The sequence below is a fragment of the Oncorhynchus masou genome, chromosome 10, assembly GCF_036934945.1.
Source record: "Oncorhynchus masou masou isolate Uvic2021 chromosome 10, UVic_Omas_1.1, whole genome shotgun sequence".
NCBI lineage: Eukaryota > Metazoa > Chordata > Actinopteri > Salmoniformes > Salmonidae > Oncorhynchus > Oncorhynchus masou.
In genome coordinates, this window is record NC_088221.1 from 38,040,498 (window position 1) to 38,065,212 (window position 24,715).

General features: G+C 43.2%; 1 protein-coding gene across 13 annotated transcripts in view; it reads right to left on the minus strand.

Annotated features, from left to right (window-relative positions):
- Positions 1–24,715, minus strand: part of LOC135547586 (semaphorin-5B-like) — a 294,439-nt gene that overhangs the window by 55,312 nt on the left and 214,412 nt on the right. The window lies entirely within an intron of this gene.

Genomic DNA, 24,715 nt, shown 5'->3' on the forward strand with positions numbered 1-24,715 from the left:
ATATTACTGCATGGTCGGAACTAGAAGCACAAGCATTTCGCTACACTCACATTAACATCTGCTAACCATGTGTATGTGACAAATAAAATATTATTTGATTCTATGTGGCTGTACATAGGCTACCACAGTATAGACCAATAGCTGTCCAAATGACTAAACGTCCTGCCGCCTGAATACTTTATCAGTACACCCTCCAGCTTCTCTCCAGAGGCTGTCAGACAGGCTGTCAGACTTCCTCATCCCAGAGGAGAGGCTCTGTCCCTGCGGAGTCCCTCCAGCCTGAGCTGGGCTGCTCTGGGGCTCCGCTCCCCTGAGCTCCGCTGGGCTCCCCTGTCCAGTTTCTGTGGGACCAACGATCATCATAAGTCTTTGGCCAGATAAATCCCCCAGCTAGCGTAGCGCTACAATCGCAGCTCAGGATCCAATTAGCCTCATAGAGCCATGCTGAATCAAATCAAAGTTTATTTTTCACGTGCGCTGAATAAAACAGGTGTAGACCTTACAGTGAAATGCTTACTTACAGGCTCTAACCAATAGTGCAAAAAAGGTATTAGGTGAACAATAGGTAGGTAAAGAAATAAAACAACAGTAAAAAGACAGGCTATATACAGATATATATATATATATATACACAGGCTATAAAAAGCAGTGAGGCTACATACAGACACCGGTTAGTCAGGCTGATTGAGGTAGTATGTACATGTAGATAAGGCCGGGTTGACTGAGACATCTATTACTACTGAACTGTCCCTGTCTACTGAACTCTTCTCCCTCTATCCCTCTTCTGCTGTACTGCTGGGGAGGGATGGATGGTAACCTCACAGACACTGGGGGGAGGGCAGGACCGAGTTTGGGAAAGCCTGCCCTAGAGCACAGAAAAACTATACATACCTCGGCTAAATAGCAGCACCACAGATAACTTCCACAAAGCTGTGGACGATCTGAGAGACAAGGCAAGAAGGGCCTTCTATGACATCAAAAGGAACATAACATTTGACATCCCAATTAGGATGTGGCAAAAAAAATAATGTATAGAACCCATGGCCATTTTTTTGGTTGATTTCCACACTACTTTCCTTCCATATATAGCATTTCTTAATAGTATTCAGTTCCTTTGGCTTTGATGCCTCATGATTGAGCAAAGCTCTGTTCAAGTGGAGTTTGATTTTGCTGTGATCTTATAGGGTTGTCAGTGGACTGACTGTGAATGCTCTAAGAGACTATTGGTTGAGGTCAGGGATAAAGTATTCTACAGTACTACTGCCAAGAGATGAGCTATAGGTGTATCTACTGTAGGAGTCCCCTCGAAGCCTACAATTGACACATGTACATACCCAGCGTCCGACAGAGCCGCAGGAGTCATGACCCGTTTATGTTGTCGTAGATGTGTCTAGGGGGGCTTATGGGGGAGGAAATGCTGTCACCTCCAAGTAGGTGTTTGTCACCCTGTGTGCTGAGAGTGTCAGGTTCTCATCCATTTCTGGCATTTAGGTCACCACAGACTAGTACATGTCCTTGAGCCTGGAAATTGTTGATCTCCCTCTCTAGAATGGAGAAGCTGTCATCATTAAAGTATGGGGCTTCTATTGCGGGGATATAGGTAGCACACATTATGCCATTTTTCTCTGTTGAGATAATTTCCTTATTCATTTGTAGATTGATGTAAAATGTTCCTGTTTTGACTAGTATAATAGAGTGGGTTAGGTCTGCTCTATACCAAATTAGCATACCCCCTGAGTCTCTTCCCTGTTTCACACCTGGTAGTTTGGTGGATGGGACTACCAGCTCTCTGTAACCTAGAGGGCAACCAGTGGGTCAGACCTTGTATGTTTCAGGATGAGATAGTAAAAGCTTTGTGTTCCATAGTGTTGTTTTTGTGTGGTTTAGGCCCGGACCATCACAGTAGGTGTGAGCAGAGCATATTGAGCATCTGTACATTCCTCTTAGGTCGCAGGATGGGGCTTGGGCGGGTGTAATAGTGAGGGGTTGGGCCTGTTGCTCTGCTCACATGTCCTGCTGTCATGTTGAGGTGCTTGCCGCAGGGGCAGGGGGCATAGACTGGGCAGAAGGGGCATAGGTCTGATATGGGGGGGCCTATATAGGCTGTGGCCAGTGTTTGCCTGGGATGGTCTTGGCTGGTTGGGGTGTGGCTGCTGATGCTGTGGTCTGGGTGTAGGTCCTCTTGGCATGGGTTTTCCCGGTGCAGGTCCTTCAGGGGTTGGGTCTTGTAGGTCTGGGAGGGTGTCTCGCTGGTCTCGGCGGGGTGTCCGTTGCTCTGTTGCTCCTGTGTGAGGGGCTACGGTTGAGGGTGACGTCCTTCAGGGTCCTGGCAAAAGTTGGGATGGCTGCCTTGTAAGGGTGGACCTGGTTGTAAAGGCTGTTTAAGTCCAGGGTGGAGTGGTGGGCCAGGTAGACATTAAGTTCGCAAAATGCTTGCATTCACCCTCTGTATTGTGGCAGGGTGAACAGATTTTCGTGGTAGCAGGGTGGAGATAACCACTTGTGCGTTGGGGAAAGTGGAATAAGCTTTTTCAATCAATGACTTGAGTGCTGTGGCCACCCTTTCCTGCTGGGCCTTCAGGTCATTTGTGCCCGTGTGAATTATGATGTGGCTGGGGGACCCTAGTTTGTCCTCTGACAACAGTTCCAGGGCATGCCTAGTGTTTGGGCACCAGAGTCTAGCCACTTTGTGTTTGGGAAAAGGTTTATCCTCTTGAATGTTTTTGCCATTTGAGTCAATGAGGAGCACAATCTCTGGCTTTTGTGTGTCCTCAATGGATGTGTGGGGGTTGTCAAGAGAGCTATCAGGGGAACTGACAGGGGGGCTGTTAAGAGGGGGTGGGGTCTGTTAGGTTGGTGGGTCCTGTGTTGTCTGTCCCATTGTGGTGTTGAGGTTGTGGTCCGGGTCTGAGGTGAGCTGTCTCTCTGTCACCTTCTTCAGTTCCATGTGTACCTCTAAGTTCTCTCACCTCAATCGGTAGAGCGGCCAGCTCTCTCAGACAGCAGTCCAGGTCCACTTTCTGCCCTCTGGGTCTTGTTGGGGAGGTGTTGTGGTGTTGGTCTGTTTTGTGGGTTTGTTCTGTCTGTTCTGTCTGTATTGTGTGGAGTAGTGCTCTGAGCTCCACCATGTCTCTCTCCAGCTCTGTGAATGTATCCCTCTCTATGATGGAGAAGCAGTGCAGTTGTGGACCTGGGTGTGTTCAGTGCTGGGGGGGTGACAATCCTCGTCTGCAGGACAGATTGAAGAGGTGTGATCAGACTCACTCAGGATGGGGGAGTTGTCACAGAGAGAGATCTTTTCCTGCTGTGCTCTCTCTTTGATCCCGAAAAAGTCCTGCTGGAACTGGATGAGGATGCCTTGCACCATCACTGTCCCAGACTTGTACACATTAAAACATATTTTTTATTTATTTCACCTTTATTTAACCAGGTAGGGTAGTTGAGAACAAGTTCTCCTTTACAACTGCAACCTGGTCAAGATAAAGCAAAGCAGTTTGACACATACAACAACACAGAGTTACACATGGAATAAACAAACATAAAGTCAATTACACAATAGAAAAAGCCTATATACAGTGTGTGCAAATGAGGTAAGCTAAGGGAGGTAAGGCAATAAATAGGCCATAGTGGTGAAATAATTACAATTGACCAATTAAACACGGGAGTGATGAATGTGTAGAAGATGAACGTGCAAGTCGAGATACTGGGGTACAATGGAGCAAAAAAATAAATAAATAATAAATAGCAGTATGGGATGAGGTAGTTGGATGGGCTATTTACAGATGGGCTATGTACAGGTGCAGTGATCTTTGAGCTCCTCTTACAGTTGGTGCTTAAAGTTAGTGAGGGAGATATGAGTCTCCAGCTTCAGCGATTTTTGCAATTCATTCCAGTCATTGGCAGCAGAGAACTGGAAGGAAAGGCAGCCAAAGGGGGAATTGGCTTTGGGGGTGACCAGTGAAATATACCTGCTGGAGCTCGTGCTACGGTTGGGTGCTGCTATGGTGACCAGTGAGCTGAGATAAGGTGGGGCTTTACCTTGCAACGACTTATAGATGACCTGGAGCCAGTGGGTTTGGTGACTAATATGAAGCGAGGGCCATCCAACGAGAGCATACAGGTCGCAGTGGTGGGTAGTATATGGGGCTTGGTGACAAAACAGATGGCACTGTGGAAGACTGTGAAAGTCAGAACCGTCCAGAGTAGTGATGCTGGATGGGCTGGCAGTTGTGGGCAGAGATCGGTTGAAGAGCATTTAAGAGCAGTTGGAGGCCACGGAGGGAGAGTTGTATGACGCTCGTCTGGAGGTTAGTTAACACAGTGTCCAAAGAAGGGCCAGAAGTATACAGAATGGTGTCGTCTGCGTAGGAGGTGGATCAGAGAATAACCAGCAGCAAGAGCTGTATACATCATTGATGTATACAGAGAAAAGAGTCAGCCTGAGGATTGAACCCTGTGGCACCCCCATAGAGACTGCCAGAGGCCCGGACAACAGGACCTCCAATTTGACACACTGAAAACTATGTCTGAGAAGTAGTTGATGAACTAGGAGAAGCAGTCATTTGAGAAACCAAGACTGTTGAGTCTGCCGATAAGAATGTGATGATTGACAGAGTCGAAAGCCTTAGCCTCTCCCTCCGATTAATACAGCTGCACAGTATTGTCTCTTATCGATGGCGGTTATGATATCGTTTAGGACCTTGAGCGTGGCTGAGGTGCACCCATGACCAGCTCAGAAAACCAGATTACATAGAGGAGAAGGTATGGTGGGATTTGAAATGGTCAGTGATCTGTTTGTTAACTTGGCTATCGAAGACCTTAGAAAGGCAGGGTATGATAGATAGCAGTTTGGGTCTAGTGTCTCCTCCTTTGAAGAGTGGGATGACCGAGGCAGTGTTGAAAAAACTCCTCGGTTTGGATTACGTCGGTAGTCCAGTCATGATGAATCGGCAGGCTCCGTATTGTATTTGTACTTATCCCGGGCAGTGTTATTTTGAATATCCATGGGGTACAGTATTGTAATGACCTCTGCCATGAGGGCTTCAAAGGCCTCTCCATTTGGGTGGGGGTGGGTGGGTGGGTGGGGGGGCTGTGAAACTCTCCTGCCATTGTTAGGCTCAAGAGTTTCTCTCTCTCAAACCTCCCCCTTCTTTCTTCTTCTCTCTTTCTCAACCCCCCTTCTTTCTCTCTTTCTCAACCCCCCTTCTTTCTCATGTCTCTCTCTCTCTCTCTTTCTCAATCACCCTCTTTCTCTTTTTCTCAACCCCTCTTCATTCTTAACTCTCTCAAACCCCCCCCCCTCTTTCTCATCTCTGTCTCTCTTTCTCACCCCCCCCCCCCCTCTTTCTCATATCTCTCTCTCTCTCGTTACTGGGTTGGAGTGTTCATACAGGATTAACTGCACTGTGTTGAAGAACCCTGTTGACAGGCTGGCAGCAGCAACAACAGGCCATAAATTGGACTGAGGAGGACCTGTGGATGAAATGAAATCTCTTCTCACAAGGAAAATAAAACACTGGTCTCTTCAGGGATCCTGGGACCCTCTGGAGATGACCCTGTTAAAGCCAGAATACAGTATGTTTGATACCATTCCATTTGCTCCTTTCCAGCCATTATTATGAGCCGCCCTCCCCTCAGCAGCCTCCACTGATATACAGAGGTTATTATTGTCCCCAGGGACCAACTTCAGTAGCCTCGTAAGCCGCCTGATCTTGCGAGCTTACATGAATGTTCCTTAAATAACAATTATTTTGCCTGAGGGTCATTGGAGGACAGTTGTAGGCTGGACATGGTTACGATCCAAAAATGGTCTGATTGTGAAAACCATTTAATTAACAATGAAAACACCTGTGGTTCGCTAGTGTAGAGAAACATTCTATACTCTAGAAACATGAGCTCATGTCTGTCTGTCTGTCTGTCTGTCTGTCTGTCTGTCTGTCTGTCTGTCTGTCTGTCTGTCTGTCTGTCTGTCTGTCTGTCTGTCTGCCTGCCTGCCTGCCTGCCTGCCTGTCTGTCTGTCTGTCTGTCTGTCTGTCTGTCTGTCTGTCTGTCTGTCTGTCTGCCTGTCTGTCTGTCTGTCTGTCTGTAGCTAGAATAGTAAATTACAAAGCAAGCAAAACTCACAGGCTTACTCACAGAAGGGTGGTGGCACCTTTTTTGGGGAGGACAGGCTCGTGGTAATGATTGGATGTGTTTGATGACATTCCATCCCCGCCGTTCCGGGTATAATTATGAGCCGTCCTCCCCTCTGCAGCCTTCTGTGTTCCTACTCTGGCCTCAATTTCACCACCTTCGCATAAAGGGTAGTATAATTAGAGCATGGCCAGGGGGGTAGGTGTGAGGGGTTTGTACATCAGGGCTGCTACCATGATTAAACACATAAAAAACGTTATTATCACCACCTTCCAATCCCCCCATTGAGCTGTATGGACCTGAAACACCTTGCCTCAGTGAAAGTGTTGACAGAGCTACTTTGATGGTGCCAACAAACACTGCAGCCTGAGGTGCAAGTTGGAACAAAATAAGGTTCTTAAGAGTGATGCCATAGTGTGCCACATGCCAAACTCATTCCAAGGAAGGCTGAGGGTCTGGATTTTCGCTCCTCCCTTGTACTTGATTGAGTCATTAAGGTCACTAATTAGTAAGGAACTCCCCTCACCTGGATGTCTAGGGCTTAATTGAAAGGAAAAATAAAAAAACCCACAGACACTCTGCCCTCTATGGAATGATTTTGAAATGTTTCAGCCCTCCGGGAATAGAGACCCACAACGGAGGTGTCTTAATACCCATAAAACCTAGCAGTCAAACAGGGAAATGGTTCCAATCGTTTTTCCACCATTAATTTTTCCCATAGGACATTTTTGATATATATATATTTTTTTAAATAAGTGCTGTTTCGCATACTTACCCTGTGGCGTGATATTTTGATAACCATGCAAATCTCTCTCAGACAAGGTGACCTTCATTAATATATATATAATATATTTACTCTCAGATTCTACATTTGCTAATTAGATCAAAGTAGACGTCATGCAAAACTACAAATCCCTGCAAGCTCCTGCACGTCATCTCTAGCTGACAACTTTGCTAAGAGGGACTGTGGCAATTTCAAACTTGCACAAGACAGTTCACACAATTGTACATTTACAATTTTGTACATTTAAAGAAATTTAGCCAATTTAACATGAGATAGTTAATCCAGAGATGTGTACCTTTGCGTTGATTTGGCAGTCTAGTCCAGATCATCGGCATTTGGAGTTCTTCACAATAGCCACATAAACAGCTAACAAGAATTTCCTTTTGGGGGTTAAATACAGGCGAGTACATTGATAAAAGTCACCTTGTCCTAGAGAAATTTACACAGTTATCAAAACGTCATGCCAGGGAAAGCCTACACGAAACACAGACCTTATTTTAAGTGTTTTTAAAATCCCCTATGGTAAAAATGAATGGTGGATAAACGATTGGAACCATTTCCTTATTTGAAATCTAGGTTTTATGGGTATTATGACTCGTACTTTGGTACACTATAACCCTGCAGTAGGGTTGAAGCCTTGTTTGCATATTTCCCAGGGTGCCATTCAAGGGAATTTTAGAATTACTAGTACCACCCATGGCTGTGTTTGCTAGTGACAGAGACATGGTTGTTACATTCAGTCATGCTCAAACTTGTGTCCTTCACCAAGCAAAAATAGTATGTGAATATGTCATTGTTAAATACAATTATTTAATATATTTAGTCATTCTTTATTGTGAGGGGCCTAGTTTTACCCTAATACAATGGCCTGAAACTCAATTTACAGGCCACCTCAGGCTTGCAAAGTTCCTATTGGGACCCAGCCAGAATGGGGATATTTATACTAATCTGCAAACTGCATTCAAAATGACAGCCAGGGTTAGGAATACTGAGATATGAGACTACTCTTTCAATAACGGTATAGGCTTCCGGTAGAACATAGGAGTCTGTGAAACATATGCGTTGTGCATGCACATTCATTTGAGTTAAGATTTAACTGAGAGAGAGGAGGAGGTGGAGGCTGCTGTTAGTAATAAGTAGTAGATATCAGATATCATTTTCACTAAGGAAGGTCAGACTGTAACACCTCTGTAGGCAGTGCACCACTTAGCAAGTCACCAATAACAATAGACAACACTGCAAAGCAATATAGCTATTTGATCACTAAACAGCCAACAGGCACTGTGTCCTGTACAAAGCTGTACACAGTACTGTACACATTAGCACAACATATATTGCACAGCTGTTTCTATGGCAAACTGGCAGGGCAGGTTTTGGTGGCAACTGTTTGTTTCCTGCTGCAAAGAGAGCCAATATGAATAAAAAAAAAACAAATTGAATAAAAACACAAATAAAAAGTGCTGTATATCCATCTGTATGTCAAGTCATGCTAATAGTGGCACAGCAAATTCCCCAGTGTTAAATTAACACAAAGTGTGGACCCGTATAGACACTGAACAGTGTTGAATTAACCTGCAAACTTCAGAATGACTGCCAGAGTTGGGAAGACAGAAATATGAGACTACCTAAAGCATCTAAACTGGAACAACCATTTTAGTAACAGGTGCAAAAAATCCAAGTAACATATTGGATTAGTTTAGAAAATGATTCTAATTTATATTTGAGAAGCATAGGAATAATGAATCAATCAATGTACATGCAAACATAGATATTGAAACAAACAATTATTACAATCAAGGATGGTCATGGTTTTGATTCAACTCTTAATTAACACCAAAACTGGGGTTATTTTACACCAATGTGTGTTAATTCAACACTTACAGAGTTAATTGTCATGTTTAGAGTGTAGAACCTCAAATTAAGGCCTTATGAAACCATGTCTCTGTCACTAACAAATACATTCATGGGTGGTAACTCTACAATTCACTTGAAAGGTAAGTCACTCTGGGAAATAAGGCTTTTAATTCAGCGCTGTGCCAGTGTCTATACCAGTCCTCACTGTTGATTTAACACTGGATCATATGCTGTGGGGCAAACAGAACCAGTCATTCACCCACCTGGACAAACACTAATACAGTACTGCCATTCATGTGGTAACAGAGCATCCTTTTCCATAGTGGGAAGGTGTCTCTGGAACAAAATGGGTAACTACACACAACTGTTCCATAAAAATGGTCATTGTGTCAAACAGAGCCAATAAGCCAATATGAATTGCTAGAGAGAGAGAGAGAGAGAGAGAGAGAGAGAGAGAGAGAGAGTGTGTCGTAGATAATTGTTTCAGAAATATAATACTGTCTATAGAAATATAATACTCTCAGAAGAACTTTTGAATTTAATGTAGACTTTAATACAAGTTATTAAAAGCCGTGCTGGTCTGCGGAACAGCCGCCCCTTCTTAGCACTGGTCTGCTTTTATACATACATAGTGTTTGTGTACATCACATATGTAAATAAAGTTACTCTCCCTTAGTATCTGCTTTTGGTTACAACGGTGGCAGAACTCTTTCTATGTTCTAAAAATAATATATGTACTGCATGCTTATGTTTTAGGTGTTAGTCATCAGTTATCTTTTCTACATCTTTCTTCCTGTATCCTGCTGACCATAGCACGTTCAGCTGTCATGAATGCACATATGGTCTTGGTTAATGTTTTCTTTCAAAAATAGAGTATGGTCTGGGTGTCATGTGGCCTGGATATCAGGATAATTATTTAATGTGCAAGTATTTAACAAAACACAGCGCAAACTACAATGCTATTTGAGCCCGAAAAAGAGACTACACAGTGGCAGAATACAGCGAGAGAGGCAGAATACCTGTCCACTGTGAATGACCCAAAAAAAGGATAGGCTTTGACTATGTCAGACTCAGTTGAGCATGCACATTCAGTGCATGAGATTTAAGAGAGCCTAGGCTAAAATATAATAATGAGAAGACAGGCTATGTGCTCATGCCCACAAAATGAGGTGGAAACTGAGCTGCACTTCCTAACCTCCTGCCCAATGTAGCTGTGACCATATTAGAGAGACATATTTCCCTCAGATTACACAGATCCACAAGGCTTCCCCACTGTGTTTTAAAACAAATCCACTGTTTTGAAAAACTCCCATATCCACTGGGTTTGAAATAGGCCTCCACAGTGTGCCACTGTGCGGCAAGATTTGTGACCTGTTGCCACAAGTTTTAAAAGGCCTGGCAACCAGTGAGGAACAAACACCATTGTTTTAAATACAACCCATATCTATGCTTATTTATTTTATCTTGTGTCCTTTCAAATTTGTACCTTGTAAAAACACTGTGTTTTATATATATATAATATGACATTTTCAATGTCTTTATTGTTTTGAAACTTCCCCACTGTGTTTTGATGTCTACTGTTAATTTTTATTGTTTACGAGGCTTCCACACTTGTTTTTGGCAATGTTAACACATGCTTTCCCATGCCAATAAAGCCCCTTGAGGCTTGAATTGAATTGAATTGGAGAGAGAGAGAAAAATAATAATAATAATAATATACAAGGTCTGAGGTCATCTAAAGAGCAGGAACCCAAACTTCATAACATCATTTGGAAATACAGACTTTGTCATCTTACAAGAAACATGGTACAGAGTACAGAAGAAACGGACCCACTGGTTGCCCTCTAGGTTACAGAGAGCTGGCAGTCCCATCCACCAAACCACCAGGTGTGTAACAGGGAAGAGGCTCAAGGGTTATGCTAATTTGGTATAGAGCAGACCCAACTCACTGTTAAATTAGTCAAAACAGGAACATGATTTCAACTTCCTGGACAAAACGTTTCACTGTAATACTTAAGGTGTGAACCTAAGAAAGAAATTGAGAAACGTATCCAACCCTTAGACCGAGGAAACCTGAGCCTACGCCTTCACTATGGTGTATATCTAAAACAATACAGAAATAACCTATGGAAAAAGAAGGAACAGTACGTCAGAAATCAGCTCAATGTAACTGAAGAATCCATAGAATCTAACCACCTCTGAGAAAATGTGAACACACTAAACAAACAACAACATGAAGAATAATCTATCCAAAACAATATTTTTGGCACTATAACAAAGAACAAAGAACAAACAGCAAAAACACATCCATGATCAAATATAAATCTTAGAATCAACTATTAAAGAAACAGAACCCAGTAGATTCTCCAATTACATTTAATGAACTACAGGACAAAATACAAACTCTCCAACCCCAAAAGGCCTGCGGTGTTGATGGTATCCTAAATGAAATGAATTCCAATTGGCTATACTTAAACTATTTAACATCATCCTCAGCTCTGGCATCTTCCCCGATATTTGAAACCAAGGACTGATCACCCTAATCCAAATTTGATCCCAATAACTACTGTGGGATATGCATCAACAGCAACCTTGGGAAAATCCTCTGCTTTATCAATAACTGCAGACTCATACATTTCCTCAGTGAAAGCGATGTACTGAGCAAATGCACACCCTAACTGCACACTCAAATTAACAAACAAATCAAAGGAAAAGTCTTCTCATGCTTGGTTGATTTAAAAAGGCTTGGACTACCGAGGCTTCCACACTGTAGGCCGAATTTGGTTTTCATGAGGGTCTGCTATTCAAATTAATGGAAAGCAGTCTTGGGGGAAAAACATACGACATTATACAATCCATGTACACAAACAAGAAGTGTGCTGTTAAAATTGGCAAAAACACCCATTTCTTTCCACAGGGCCGTGGGGTGAGACAGGGATGCAGCTTGAGCACCACCCTCTTCACACTGTATATTTAAAAGCCCTGGTGAGGTCACTAGAACAGTCTGCAGCTTCCACACTGTGCATCACCCTACTAGAATCTGAAGTCAAATGTCTACTGTTTACTGATGATCTGGTGCTTCTGTCCCCAACCAAGAAGGGCCGACAGCAGCACCTAGATCTTCTGCACAGATTCTGTCAGAAATGGGCCCTGATAGTAAATCTCAGTAAGACAAAAATATTTTTATTTTTTTAAATGTCAAGTTGCCAGGTCCACAAATACAAATTCCATCTAGACACCATTACCCTAGAGCACACAAAAAAACATACCTCTGCCTAAACATCAGTGTCAGAGGTAACTTTTTTAAAAGCTGTGAACGATCTGAGAGACAAGGCCAGAAGGGCACTGTGTTTTTAGGCCATCAAAAGGAACATCAAATTTGTGTTTGAATTAGGATCTGGTTAAAATGATCTAAATCAGTTATAGGCCGATTCCCAAACCTTCCACTGTGTTTTAAAAGCCATCACCTACAGAGAGATGAACCTGGTTTTAAAGAGTCCTGGCTAAGGCTTCCCCACTGGTTTTAAATAGGGGCTCTGTTCACAAACACAAACAGAGCCCCAGGACAGCAACACAATTAGACCCACCGAAATTACTGAGAAAACAAAAGGATAATTGTTTCCAATGTGTCAAGTATTTAACAAAAAAACAGCGCAAACTACAATGCTTTTTGGCCCGAAAAAGAGACTTACACAGTGGCAGAATAGCCCTGGCTACCGAGGACACTGTGTTTTAAATTGTCCTCTTTCACTGGGTTTTAAAAGTCAGAAACAAACTGGATAGGCCTTCCGAGGTAGAACATTGTTGTCTGTGAAACATGTGCGTTGTGCATGCACATTCAGTGCATGAGATCCCCACTGAGAGCCTATTTATAATAAGGCCTGGCTAGCCATCTGTCCTTTCCACTTTCCTGCATGTCCTGATTAAATAGGCCTGGCATACTGAGGCTTCCCCACTGTGTTTTAAATAGGCCTGGCTACTGACGAGGCTTCCACACTGTGTTTTAAATAGGCCTGGCTACCGAGGCTTCCACACTGTGTTTTAAATAGGCCTGGCTACCGAGGCTTCCCCACTGGGTTTTAAATAGGCCTGGCTACCGAGGCTTCCCCACTGTGTTTTAAATAGGCCTGGCTACCGAGGCTTCCCCACTGTGTTTTAAATAGGCCTGGCTACCGAGGCTTCCCCACTGTGTTTTAAATAGGCCTGGCTACCGAGGCTTCCACACTGTGTTTTAAATAGGCCTGGCTACCGAGGCTTCCACACTGTGTTTTAAATAGGCCTGGCTACCGAGGCTTCCACACTATGTTTTAAATAGGCCTGGCTACCGAGGCTTCCCCACTGGGTTTTAAATAGGCCTGGCTACCGAGGCTTCCCCACTGTGTTTTAAATAGGCCTGGCTACCGAGGCACTGTGTTTTAAATAGGCCTGGCTACCGAGGCTTCCACTGTGTTTTAAATAGGCCTGGCTACTTCCACACGAGGCTTCCGCACTGTGTTTTAAATAGGCCTGGCTACCGAGGCTTCCGCACTGTGTTTTAAATAGGCCTGGCTACCGAGGCTCCGCACTGTGAGGCTTCCGCACTGTGTTTTAAATAGGCCTGGCTACCGAGGCTTCCGCACTGTGTTTTAAATAGGCCTGGCTACCGAGGCTTCCGCACTGTGTTTTAAATAGGCCTGGCTACCGAGGCTTCCGCACTGTGTTTTAAATAGGCCTGGCTACCGACTGCACTGTGTTTTAAATAGGCCTGGCTACCGAGGCTTCAGCACTGTGTTTTAAATAGGCCTGGCTACCGAGGCTTCCCCACTGTGTTTTAAATAGGCCTGGCTACCGAGGCTTCCACACTGTGTTTTAAATAGGCCTGGCTACCGAGGCTTCCACACTGTGTTTTAAATAGGCCTGGCTACCGAGGCTTCCACACTGTGTTTTAAATAGGCCTGGCTACCGAGGCTTCCACACTGTGTTTTAAATAGGCCTGGCTACCGAGGCTTCCGCTCTGCTCTCACATCTTCTCAATCCCACCTTGTTTAGTCTTCACTGATGTACCCGACGAAGATGAGTGTGTGTGTATCTGTGTGTGTGTATTACTGTCGGTGACATGTGATGGAGAAGGTGGGTTAAGAAATAGCATGCTGACTCATCATATGCATGAGCCCCTCCACACGCACACACAAAACAATCTCTCATACAGTAAGTTGCCCTTCATGCGCCTCAGCACACGTTATTGCACAGCGAGCTGACAAAGCATGGATGCAGCTTTACTTTGGCCCCAAAAAACAGGCTGACTTTGAGGGATTGTTGTCCCCACATCCAGCAGGCAGAGAGAGTTGATTAAAAGCATTAATGAAATACTTAAGGCCTGACAAACAGAGTTCACTGTAAATCATTTCCTGTGAAATGTACAGTAAGTTACTGGCAGCAATTGGCCAGTAAAGTTACTGTAATTGATTTTACAGTACAGCTACTGTAATCCCATTTACGGTAATCCATTTTACAGTACTAACATTTTTCTGTAATCTAATTTACAATAAATTCCTGGAATTACCCATGCATGGAATTACTAATTTAGCAGGCACTCTTGTCCAACTTGCATTCAATCAACGTTGATAAAACAAAAGCTCAAATCACAGTCATAGCAAGTAAAACGTTTCTGTAACCATTAATACAAATGTTGTTGTAGTTAAGGACACATTGGTCTCCAAGTAATTACAATTACAACAGCATATCTTATGATACAGTGCCTTCTGAAAGTATTCAGACCCTTTTACATTTTCCACATTTTGTAATGTTACAGCCTTATTCTGAAATGGATTTTAAAAATTCTAAATCCTCATCAATCTACATGCAATACCCAATAATGACAAATCGAAAACAGGTTTTTAAAATGTTTGCACATTTATGAAAATTAAAAACAGAAATACCTTATTTACATAATATAGAAATACCTTATTTACATATTCAGACCCTTTGCTATGAGACTGGAAATTGAGCTGATCATCCTTGAGATGTTTCCAAATTCAATTGACTGGACATGATTTGGAAAGGCACACACCTGTCTATATAAGGTCCCACAGTTGACAGTGCATGTCAGAGCAAAAACGAAGCCATGAGGTCGAAGGAATTGTCAGTAGAGCTCCGAAACAGGATTGTGTTGAGGCACTGATCGGGGAAAGGGTACCTAAACATTTCTCTATGTAGTACTGTGTGCCTCCCATAGTTTGTTCTGGACTTGGGGACTGTGAAGAGACCTCGTGGCATGTCTTGTGGGGTTTGCATAGGTGTCGGAGCTGTGCGCCAGAAGTTCAAACAGACAGTCAGTCAGTCTCTCCTCCCCTTTGACCCAGGAGAGATTGACATGCATTTTATCAGGGTTGGTTAGGTTACTTTCTAAATTGTAATCCGTTACAGATACTAGTTACCTGTCAAAAACTGTAATCAGTAACGTAACTTTTGGATTACTCAAACTCAGTAACGTAATCTGATTACATTCAGTTACTTTTAGATTACTTTCCCCTTACGAGGCATTAGAAGAAGGCAAAAGATCGATGTGGATGATGGCAGACGGAAGGGAGGGTGGTGCCGCTTTTCCTACAGATGCTGTTATTTTATCTTTAACAGGTGTACGCCGACCCCAGCTAAATAACTCATGCAAAGATTTAAAGCGCAATCGTGTGTTTTATCTCCAGTACATTGTCACGATTGTCAGTTACATAGCTGCTTTAGTGATAATCTCAGTGCGTCCTTGCTGGGATGACACAATCAATCTGCTGCCGGAGAATTACAACACCAAACACATTGGTTCACCGTTCCACAGGAGCGGACAGGACACAGCATACCATAATGCTCTGAATTATGGCCAAGTCTACCTCGCACCCTATTCCACTGAACTGTTTAGGAGTAACAAACACAAGTCCAACATTTATCGGAAACTGTTAAACTACCAATCCACTATCCAATTTGACTCTCCAGACATATCCAAGTCGCTATACACAATCCCTGACTCTGCCCCTAATCAAAACGGCCCAAACCCAGCTGTCAGAAAACACCGAAGATTTTACTTTTTTTCAATGTGTCATTCATTCTCAAGTCATCTGGGACCCACGAGCTAAACCCAAGGGACTACTAGGGGGGCACTATAACATTCGTAGTGTCATTCCAAAAAGTGATCAAATTCAACATCTTCTCACAGGCTCCAACCTTGACTTCCTCTGCCTTTCAGAGACATGGCTCCACAAACACTCTCCATATGCGGCATTGATTGTGCCTGGCTGCAATGTCTTCAGGAGAGACAGGATTGAAGGAAGAGGAGGGGGTGTGGTGATTTACATTAAAGAACATATCTGATGTAAACAAATTGTGTGGTCAATGTGATAATGAACGAGACTGTATTGGCCTAAACGTTACACTGTATCCCCAAATGTCTCTTACCCTTATTGGAATGTATAGACCACTGTCCACCAAAAATGTGTTGTTTGAAAAGTGCAATAACATGCTTAGGGAATGTCATTTTGGGAAAGAGGTCATGTTAATGGGAGATTTTAACATTAATTATGAAGACAGGTCTTGTAGGAAAACTCTCAAAAGGATCTCTAATACATTTGACCTTACACAGCTAGTTAAAGGGCCTACCAGGGTGACTTGTTGCTCTAAAACACAGATTGATCTGGTGTTCAGTAATAAACCAGAGAGTGACTAAATCATTCAATATGGTTACTGGTCTATGTGATCATAATCTGACACTTGTAGTCAAAAGGCTTTTTAAGAGCAGGTTTAACTTCTCTACTGTTAGAAAGCCTGATAAACTCAGATTACCTAAGAGTGAATTAAATTATTTTGAAAACACAAAGATGGGAATTAAATGGAATGATCTCTTGTCCTATACAGATGTGGAAGCTGGTTTTTATATCCACAATCCAGACAACTATAAATGGCTTCCAAAAGAAAATCAAATCCAAACGTGGCCAAAGGAGCACTCTTCCTTGGCTAAATGGAGAAATCTGGAAACTGATGAAAGAACGAGATCATGCTCTAAAAACCTCCCTGAAGTCCAAATTAGAGCATGACAGATGTAGGTTTACCATGTTGAGAAATAAGGTCATGAAAGAAATCAGACAGGCCAAGGCAAACTTTTTTATTAACATAATTGGTGAAGCAAAGGGAAATTCTAAATCGATCTGGGAGAATCTAAAAAAGTTAACAGGGAAAGACCATAAAAACACTGCAAAAAGACTAGAAATCATGGTGAATAACAATCTAACACAGGATGCAGTCGAAATAGCAATAGCCTTCAGGGTACTGACACAGAACTCCTCCACTGGTTTCTTGGGCTCAGTGCTAGTGAATGACACTCAACCTGTCTTCCTCATAAGGGAGTTTCTGAGTCAGAGGTGAACAAGGTGATTAGCTCACTAAATACCTCTACAGCCAAATATGTTTGGGCTGGACTCTACCTTTCTTAAAAACTACAGAGTCACTCACTGGCCCCATTACTAAGGTCGCCAATATATCTATTGGTCAGGGGGTGTTAACAAGGGTCTGGAAGTCGGACCATAATAACGTCCATCTTTAAATCAAATCAAATTTTATTTGTCACATACACATGGTTAGCAGATGTTAATGCGAGTGTAGCGAAATGCTTGTGCTTCTAGTTCCGACAATGCAGTAATAGAGAAATCTAACATAACAATTTCACAACAACTACCTTATGCGACAACTACCAAGTGTTATGGAATGAAGAATATGTACATAAAAATATATGAATGAGTGATGGTACAGAACGGCATAGGCAAGATGCAGTAGATGGTATCGAGTACAGTATATACATATGAGGTGAGTAATGTATGGTATGTAAACATATAAATGTGGCATTGTTTAAAGTGGCTAGTGATACATGTATTACATAAAGATGGCAAGATGCAGTAGATGGTATAGAGTAAAGTATATACATATGAGATGAGTAATGTAGGGTATGTAAACATTATATATAGTAGCATTCTTTAAAGTGGCTAGTGATACATTTTTTACATCAATATTTCCATTATTAAAGTGGCTGGAGTTGAGTCAGTGTGTTGGCAGCAGCCACTCAATGTTAGTGATGGCCTTGAGGCCAGTCTTGATGGCCAGTCTGATGGCCTTGAGATAGAAGCTGTTTTTCAGTCTCTCGGTCCCTGCTTTGATGCACCTGTACTGACCTCGCCTTCTGGATGATAGCGGGGTGAACAAGCAGTGGCTCGGGTGGTTGTTGTCCTTGATGATCTTTATGGTCTTCCTGTGACATGGGGTGGTGTAGGTGTTCTGGAGGGCAGGTAGTTTGACTCCGGGGATGCGTTGTGCAGACCTCACTACCCTCTGTAGAGCCTTATGGTTGTGTGCGGAGCAGTTGCCGTACCAGTCGGTGACACAGCCCGACAGGATGCTCTTGATTGTGCATCTGTAAAAGTTTGTGAGTGCTTTTGGTGACAAGACAAATGTCTTTAGCCTCATCCGGTTGAAGAGGTGCTGCTGCGCCTTCTTCACCACGCTGTCTGTGTGGGTGGACCAATTCAGTTTGTCCGTGATGTGTACGCCTGACACCACACTCCAAGGCCCCTCACCTCCTCCCTGTAGGCCATCTCGTCTTTGTTGTTAATCAAGCCTACCACTGTAGTGTCGTCTGCAAACTTGATGATTGAGTTGGAGGTGTGCATGGCCATGCAGTTGTGGATGAACAGGGTGTACAGGAGCGTGCTCAGAACGCACCCTTGTGGGGCCCCAGTGTTGAGGATCAGCGGGATGTTCAGCGAGATGTTGTTGCCTACCCTCACCACCTGAGGGCGGCCCATCAGGAAGTCCAGTACCCAGTTGCATAGGGCGGGGTGGTCTCGAGCTTGATGACGAGTTTGGAGGTTACTATGGTGTTAAATGCTGAGCTGTAGTCGATGACCAGCATTCTCACATAGGTATTCCTCTTGTCCAGATGGGTTAGGGCAGTGTGCAGTCGTCTGTGGACCTATTGGTGCGGTAAGCAAATTGGAGTGGGTCTAGGGTGTCGATGGTAGGATGGGTGGAGGTGATATGGTCCTTGACTAGTCTCTCAAAGCACTTCATGATGACGGAAGTGAATGCTACGGGGCGGTAGTCGTTTAGCTCAGTTACCTTAGCTTTCTTGGGAACAGGAACAATGGTGGCCCTCTTGAAGCATGTGGGAACAGCTGGTCTGCGCATGCTCTGAGGACGCGGCTGGGGATGCCGTCTGGGCCTGCAGCCTTGCGAGGGTTAACACGCTCAAATGTTTTACTCACGTCGGCTGCAGTGAAGGAGAGTCCGCAGGTTTTGGTAGCGGGCTGTGTCAGTGGCACTGTATGTTGTCTTCAAAGAGAGCAAAAAAGTGTTTAGTCTGTCTGGGAGCAAGACGTTCTGGTCCGTGACGGGGCTGGTTTTCTTTTTGTAATCCGTGATTGACTGTAGACCCTGCCACATGCCTCTTGTGTCTGAGCCGTTGAATTGCGACTCTACTTTGTCTCTATACTGACGCTTAGCTTGTTTGAGCGTGGGAGCTTCCTGTTTTAGTCTCTGTCTATAGGCAGGCAGCAACAAAATGGAGTCGTGGTCAGCTTTTCCAAAAGGAGGGTGGGGGAGGGCATTATATGCGAAAGTTAGAATAACCAGCCCTGGTAGCACAATCGATATGCTGATAGAATTTAGGGAGTCTTGTTTTCAGATTAGCCTTAAAATCCTCAGCTACAATGAATGCAGCCTCAGGATATGTGGTTTCCAGTTTACATAGAGTCAAATTAAGTTTGTTCAGGGCCATCGATGTGTCTGCTTGGGGGGGAATATATGCGGCTGTGATTATAATCGAAGAGAATTCTCTTTGGTAGATGATGCGGTCAACATTGGATTGTGAGGAATTCTAAGTCAGGTGAATAGAAGGACTTCAGTTCCTGTATGTTATTATGATCACACCACATCTGGTTAATCATAAGGCATACCCCCCCGCCCCTCTTCTTACCATAAAGATGCTTGTTTCTGTCGGCGCGATGCGTGAACAAACCAGCTGGCTGTACCGACCCCTGATAGCCATGTTTCCGTGAAGCAAAGAACGTTACAGTCTCTTATGTCTCTCTGGAATGCTACCCTTGCTCGGATTTCATCAACCTTGTTGTCAAGAGACTGGACATTGGCGAGTATTATGCTCGGGAGCGGTGCGTGATCTGCCTGTCTCCGGAACCTGACCAGAAGAACACTTCGTCTGCCCCTTTTATGGCGTCGTTGTTTTGATTCACCGGTTGGGATCCGATCCATTGTGCTGGGTGGTGGGCAAAACAGAGGATCCGCTTCGGGAAAGTCATATTCCTGGTCGTAATGATGGTGAGTTGACGTGGCTCTTATATCCAGTAGTTCCTCCCGACTGTATGTAATAAAACCTAAGATTACCTGGGGTGCCAATGTAAGAAATAACACGTAAAAAAAACAAAATACTACATAGTTTCCTAGGAACGCGAAGCGAGGTGGCCATCTCTGTCGGTGCCGGAAGTAGAATCGGGGACCCTGCTGACGTTAGTAACTACAGGCCCATTAGTATACTGCATGTGGTGTCGAAGGTTGTTGAAAAGTGTGTAGCAGAACAACTGATTGCCCACCTCAACAACAGCTCCTTCACATTACACTACATACAGTTTGGCTTCAAAGCAAAACACTCCAAAGAAATGGCCAACTGCTTTGTTATGGAAAATGTGAGGTCCAAGATGGACAAAGGGGGCATTGTTGGGGCTGTGTTTCTGGACCTAAGGAAGGCTTTTGATACTGTTAACCACAAAGTTCTCATCACAATATTGTCAAAGTTCAACTTTTCCCCGATGCCTTGAGATGGATGAAATCATACCTTGAAGGCAGAAGAACTCAGTGTGTCAGAGTGAGTAATGAGCTGTCGCCCACTCTTAGCTATGATGTGGGTGTGCCCCAAGGGTCAATACTGGGGCCCCTCCTGTTCAGCCTGTACATGAATGATCTGCCTTTTGTCTGTACTAGGTCTGAAGTTCAAATGTATGCAGATGATACAGTGATATATGATATGCAGTGGGGAGAACAAGTATTTGATACACTGCCGATTTTGCAGGTTTTCCTACTTACAAAGCATGAAGAGGTCTGTAATTTTTATCATAGATACACTTCAACTGTGAGAGACGGAATCTAAAACAAAAATCCAGAAAATCACATTGTATGATTTTTAAGTAATTCATCTGCATTTTATTGCATGACATAAGTTTTTGATACATCAGAAAAGCAGAACTTGTCGTTTGCAATTACAGAGATCATACATTTCCTGTAGTTCTTGACCATGTTTGCACACACTGCAGCAGGGATTTTGGCCCACTCCTCTATACAAACCTCCAGATCCTTCAAGTTTCAGGGCTGTCGCTGGGTAATACGGACTTTCAGCTCCCTCCAAAGATTTTCTATTGGGTTCAGGTCTGGAGACTGGCTAGGCTACTCCAGGACCTTGAGATGCTTCTTACGGAGCCACTCCTTAGTTGCCCTGGCTGTGTGTTTCGGGTCGTTGTCATGCTGGAAGACCCAGCCACGACCCATCTTCAATGCTCTTTCCTGAGGGAAGGAGGTTGTTGGCCAAGATCTCGTGATACATGGCCCCATCCATCCTCCGCTCAATACGGTGCAGTCGTCCTGTCCCCTTTGCAGAAAAGCATCCCCAAAGAATGATGTTTCCACCTCCGTGCTTCACGGTTGGGATGGTGTTCTTGGGGTTGTACTCATCCTTCTTCTTCCTCCAAACACGGCGAGTGGAGTTTAGACCAAAAAGCTCTATATTTGTCTCATCAGACCACATAACCTTCTCCCATTCCTCCTCTGGATCATCCAGATGGTCATTGGCAAACTTCAGACGGGCCTTGACATGCGCTGGCTTGAGCAGGGGGACCTTGCGTGCGCTGCAGGATTTTAATCCATGACAGTATATTGTGTTACTAATGGTTTTCTTTGAGACTGTGGTCCCAGCTCTCTTCAGGTTATTGACCAGGTCCTGCCGTGTAGTTCTGGGTAAATCTCTCACCTTCCTCATGATTGTTGATGCCCCACGGGGTGAGATCTAGCATGGAGCCCCAGACCGAGGGTGATTGACCGTCATCTTGAACTTCCTCCATTTTCTAATAATTGTGCCAACAGTTGTTGCCTTCTCACCAAGCTGCTTGCCTATTGTCCTATAGAGGCTTCCATTAAAGAACACCCTCTGTGTTATGTTAGACAGGTAACTCTTTATCCACAATATAGCACTACACATGTCGTTAGTAAAGGTTGAAAAAAGTAAAGGATCTAGACAGCTGCCCTGGGGAATTCCTGATTCTACCTGGATTATGTTGGAAAGGCTTCTATTAAAGAACACCCTCTGTGTTCTGTTAGACAGGTAACTCTTTACCCACAATATAGCAGGGGGTGTAAAGTCCTAACACATACGCTTTTCCACCAGCAGCTATGATCAATAATGTCAAAAGCCACACTGAAGTCTAAAAAAACAACCCCCACAATATTTTTATCATCAATTTCTCTCAGCCAATCATCAGTCAATTGTACAAGTGCTGTGCTTGTTGAATGTACTTTCCTATAAGCATGCTGAAAGTTGGTTGTCAATTTGTTTACTGTAAAAATAGCATTGTATCTGGTCAAACACATTTTTCCCTTAAGTTTACTAAGGGTTGGTAACAGGCTGATTGGTCGGCTATTTTTTTTACTAGGCACGTCAGTTAAGAACACATTCTTATTTACAATGACAGCCTAAAAACAGTGGGTTAACTGACTTGTTCAGGGGTAGAACGGCAGATTTTTACCTTGTCAGCTCAGGGATTCAATCTTGCAACCTTTCAGTTACTAGTCTAACACTCTAACCACTAGGCTACTTGCCGCCACTTTATTTGGCCCAGTAAAGGGGGCTTTACTAATCTTAGGTAGCAGAATTACCTTTGCTTCCCTCCAGACCTGTGGGCACACACTTTATAGTGGGCTTGAATTGAAAATATGGAAAATAGGAGGAGTAATATCATCTGCTATTATCCTCAGTAAGTTTTCATCCAGATTGTCAGTGGCTTGACATGGCTGATATACAATCATTTTTTCACCTCTTCCACACTCACTTTACAGAATTCAAAATTACAATGCTTGTCTTTCATAATTTGGTCAGATATAGTTCGATGTGTAGTGTCACCATTTGTTGCCTAACATGCTGACCAAAACGCACGCGTGCGCGTGTCCAAGTTGATTTTATTCACCCACACCAGAAGTGATCAGGACACACAGGTTGAAATATCAAAACAAACTCTGAACCAATTATATTGATTTGGGGACAGGTCAAAAATCATTAAACACTTATAGTAATTTAGCTAGCTAGCTTGCTGTTGCTAGCTAATTTGTCCTGGTATATAAACATTGGGTTGTTTTATCTGAAATGCACAAGGTCCTTTACTCTGGCAATTAATTAATCCACAGCAGAAACGGTAAAACAAATTTGTTTCTCGTCATCTCTCCTCCTTCCTTCAGCTTCTTTTTCTTCTTTGGACTTTATATTGTGGTTGGCAACCAACTTTACAGCATTACCACAACCAACCGGAGTGTGAACCTAAGTTCATCTTTCAATCCCACACATGGGTTTATGCTCCTAAACACCAATAAGGAGATGGGAGAGGCTGGACTTGCAGCGTGTTGAGCGTCACAAATAGAACCAATTTCTATTTTAGTGCCTGGCCAAGCAGACGCTCGCTGACGTGTGCGAGCAGTGTGGGTGCAATGATTGAGTAACATGTATGCGTAAATTTATTTTGCGACGCGAGCGATGTGGTCATTAAAGTAGTTGTCAGTAGCAGTCGATTTTGTGATGAATGAGCCATCCGATTCAATGAATGATGGAGCTGAGTTTGCCTTTTCCCCAAAAACTTCATTTATGGTGCTCAAAAGCTTTTTACTATTATTCCTTATGTAATTTGTCTTTGTTTCATAGAGTAGTTGTTTCTTCTTTTTATTCAGTTTAGTCACATGATTTCTCAATTTGCAATATGTTTGTCAATCAGTTGTGTAGCCAGACTTATTTGCTATTCCTTTTGCCTCATCCATCTCAACCATACAATTTTTCAATTCCTCATCAATCCAAGGGGATTTAACAGTTTTTACAGTCATTTTCTTAATGGATGCGTGCTTATTAGTAACTGGAATAAGCAATTTCATAAGTGTGCAGCATCTGTTTGCTTTTCATTACACACCACCGACCAACAAATATTCTTTACATCAACAACTATAACACAAAATCACTACAAAACTTCAGTCTTCTTCACCTGCAAGATCGTCTGTGTCCAACCATCCTGACAGCTAATGAACCTGAGGAGAATTCTGTCTGTAATAAGTCCCTTTTGTGGGGAACAACTCATTCTGATTGGCTGGGCCTAGCTCGGCCTTTGCCCTCCCATGCCCACATATGGATTCGCCCTTGCCCAGTCATGTGAAATCCATAGATCAGGGTCTAATGAATTTATTTAAATTGATTGATTTCCTTATATGAACTGTAACTCAGGTAAATCTTTGAAATTGTTGCATGTTGCGTTTATATCTTTGTTCAGTATACATTTAATTGTTAGAGAACTACTACCACACATCACTTAAATTGGTACAGGACTCTCAACAACAAATATAGCCACTTCCAAAGCACGCCTTAAAATATGTTACTGAGGCAGTGATTCTTTCTCCTCCCACAATATTTCTACGCAATGCACCATAATTTACAGTATGCTGCAGTAAATTTATAGCAAAACAGCAGTACAGTACTTTATTGCTGAATTGTATTGAAAATAAAATCAGCAACTGCTAATAGTGAATATTTAACTATGTATTACAGCATACCAACTGATATTTGGTGTTTTATATAATATTCACTTTAAGTCTTAACAAAATCTTAACTACTACATATGACTT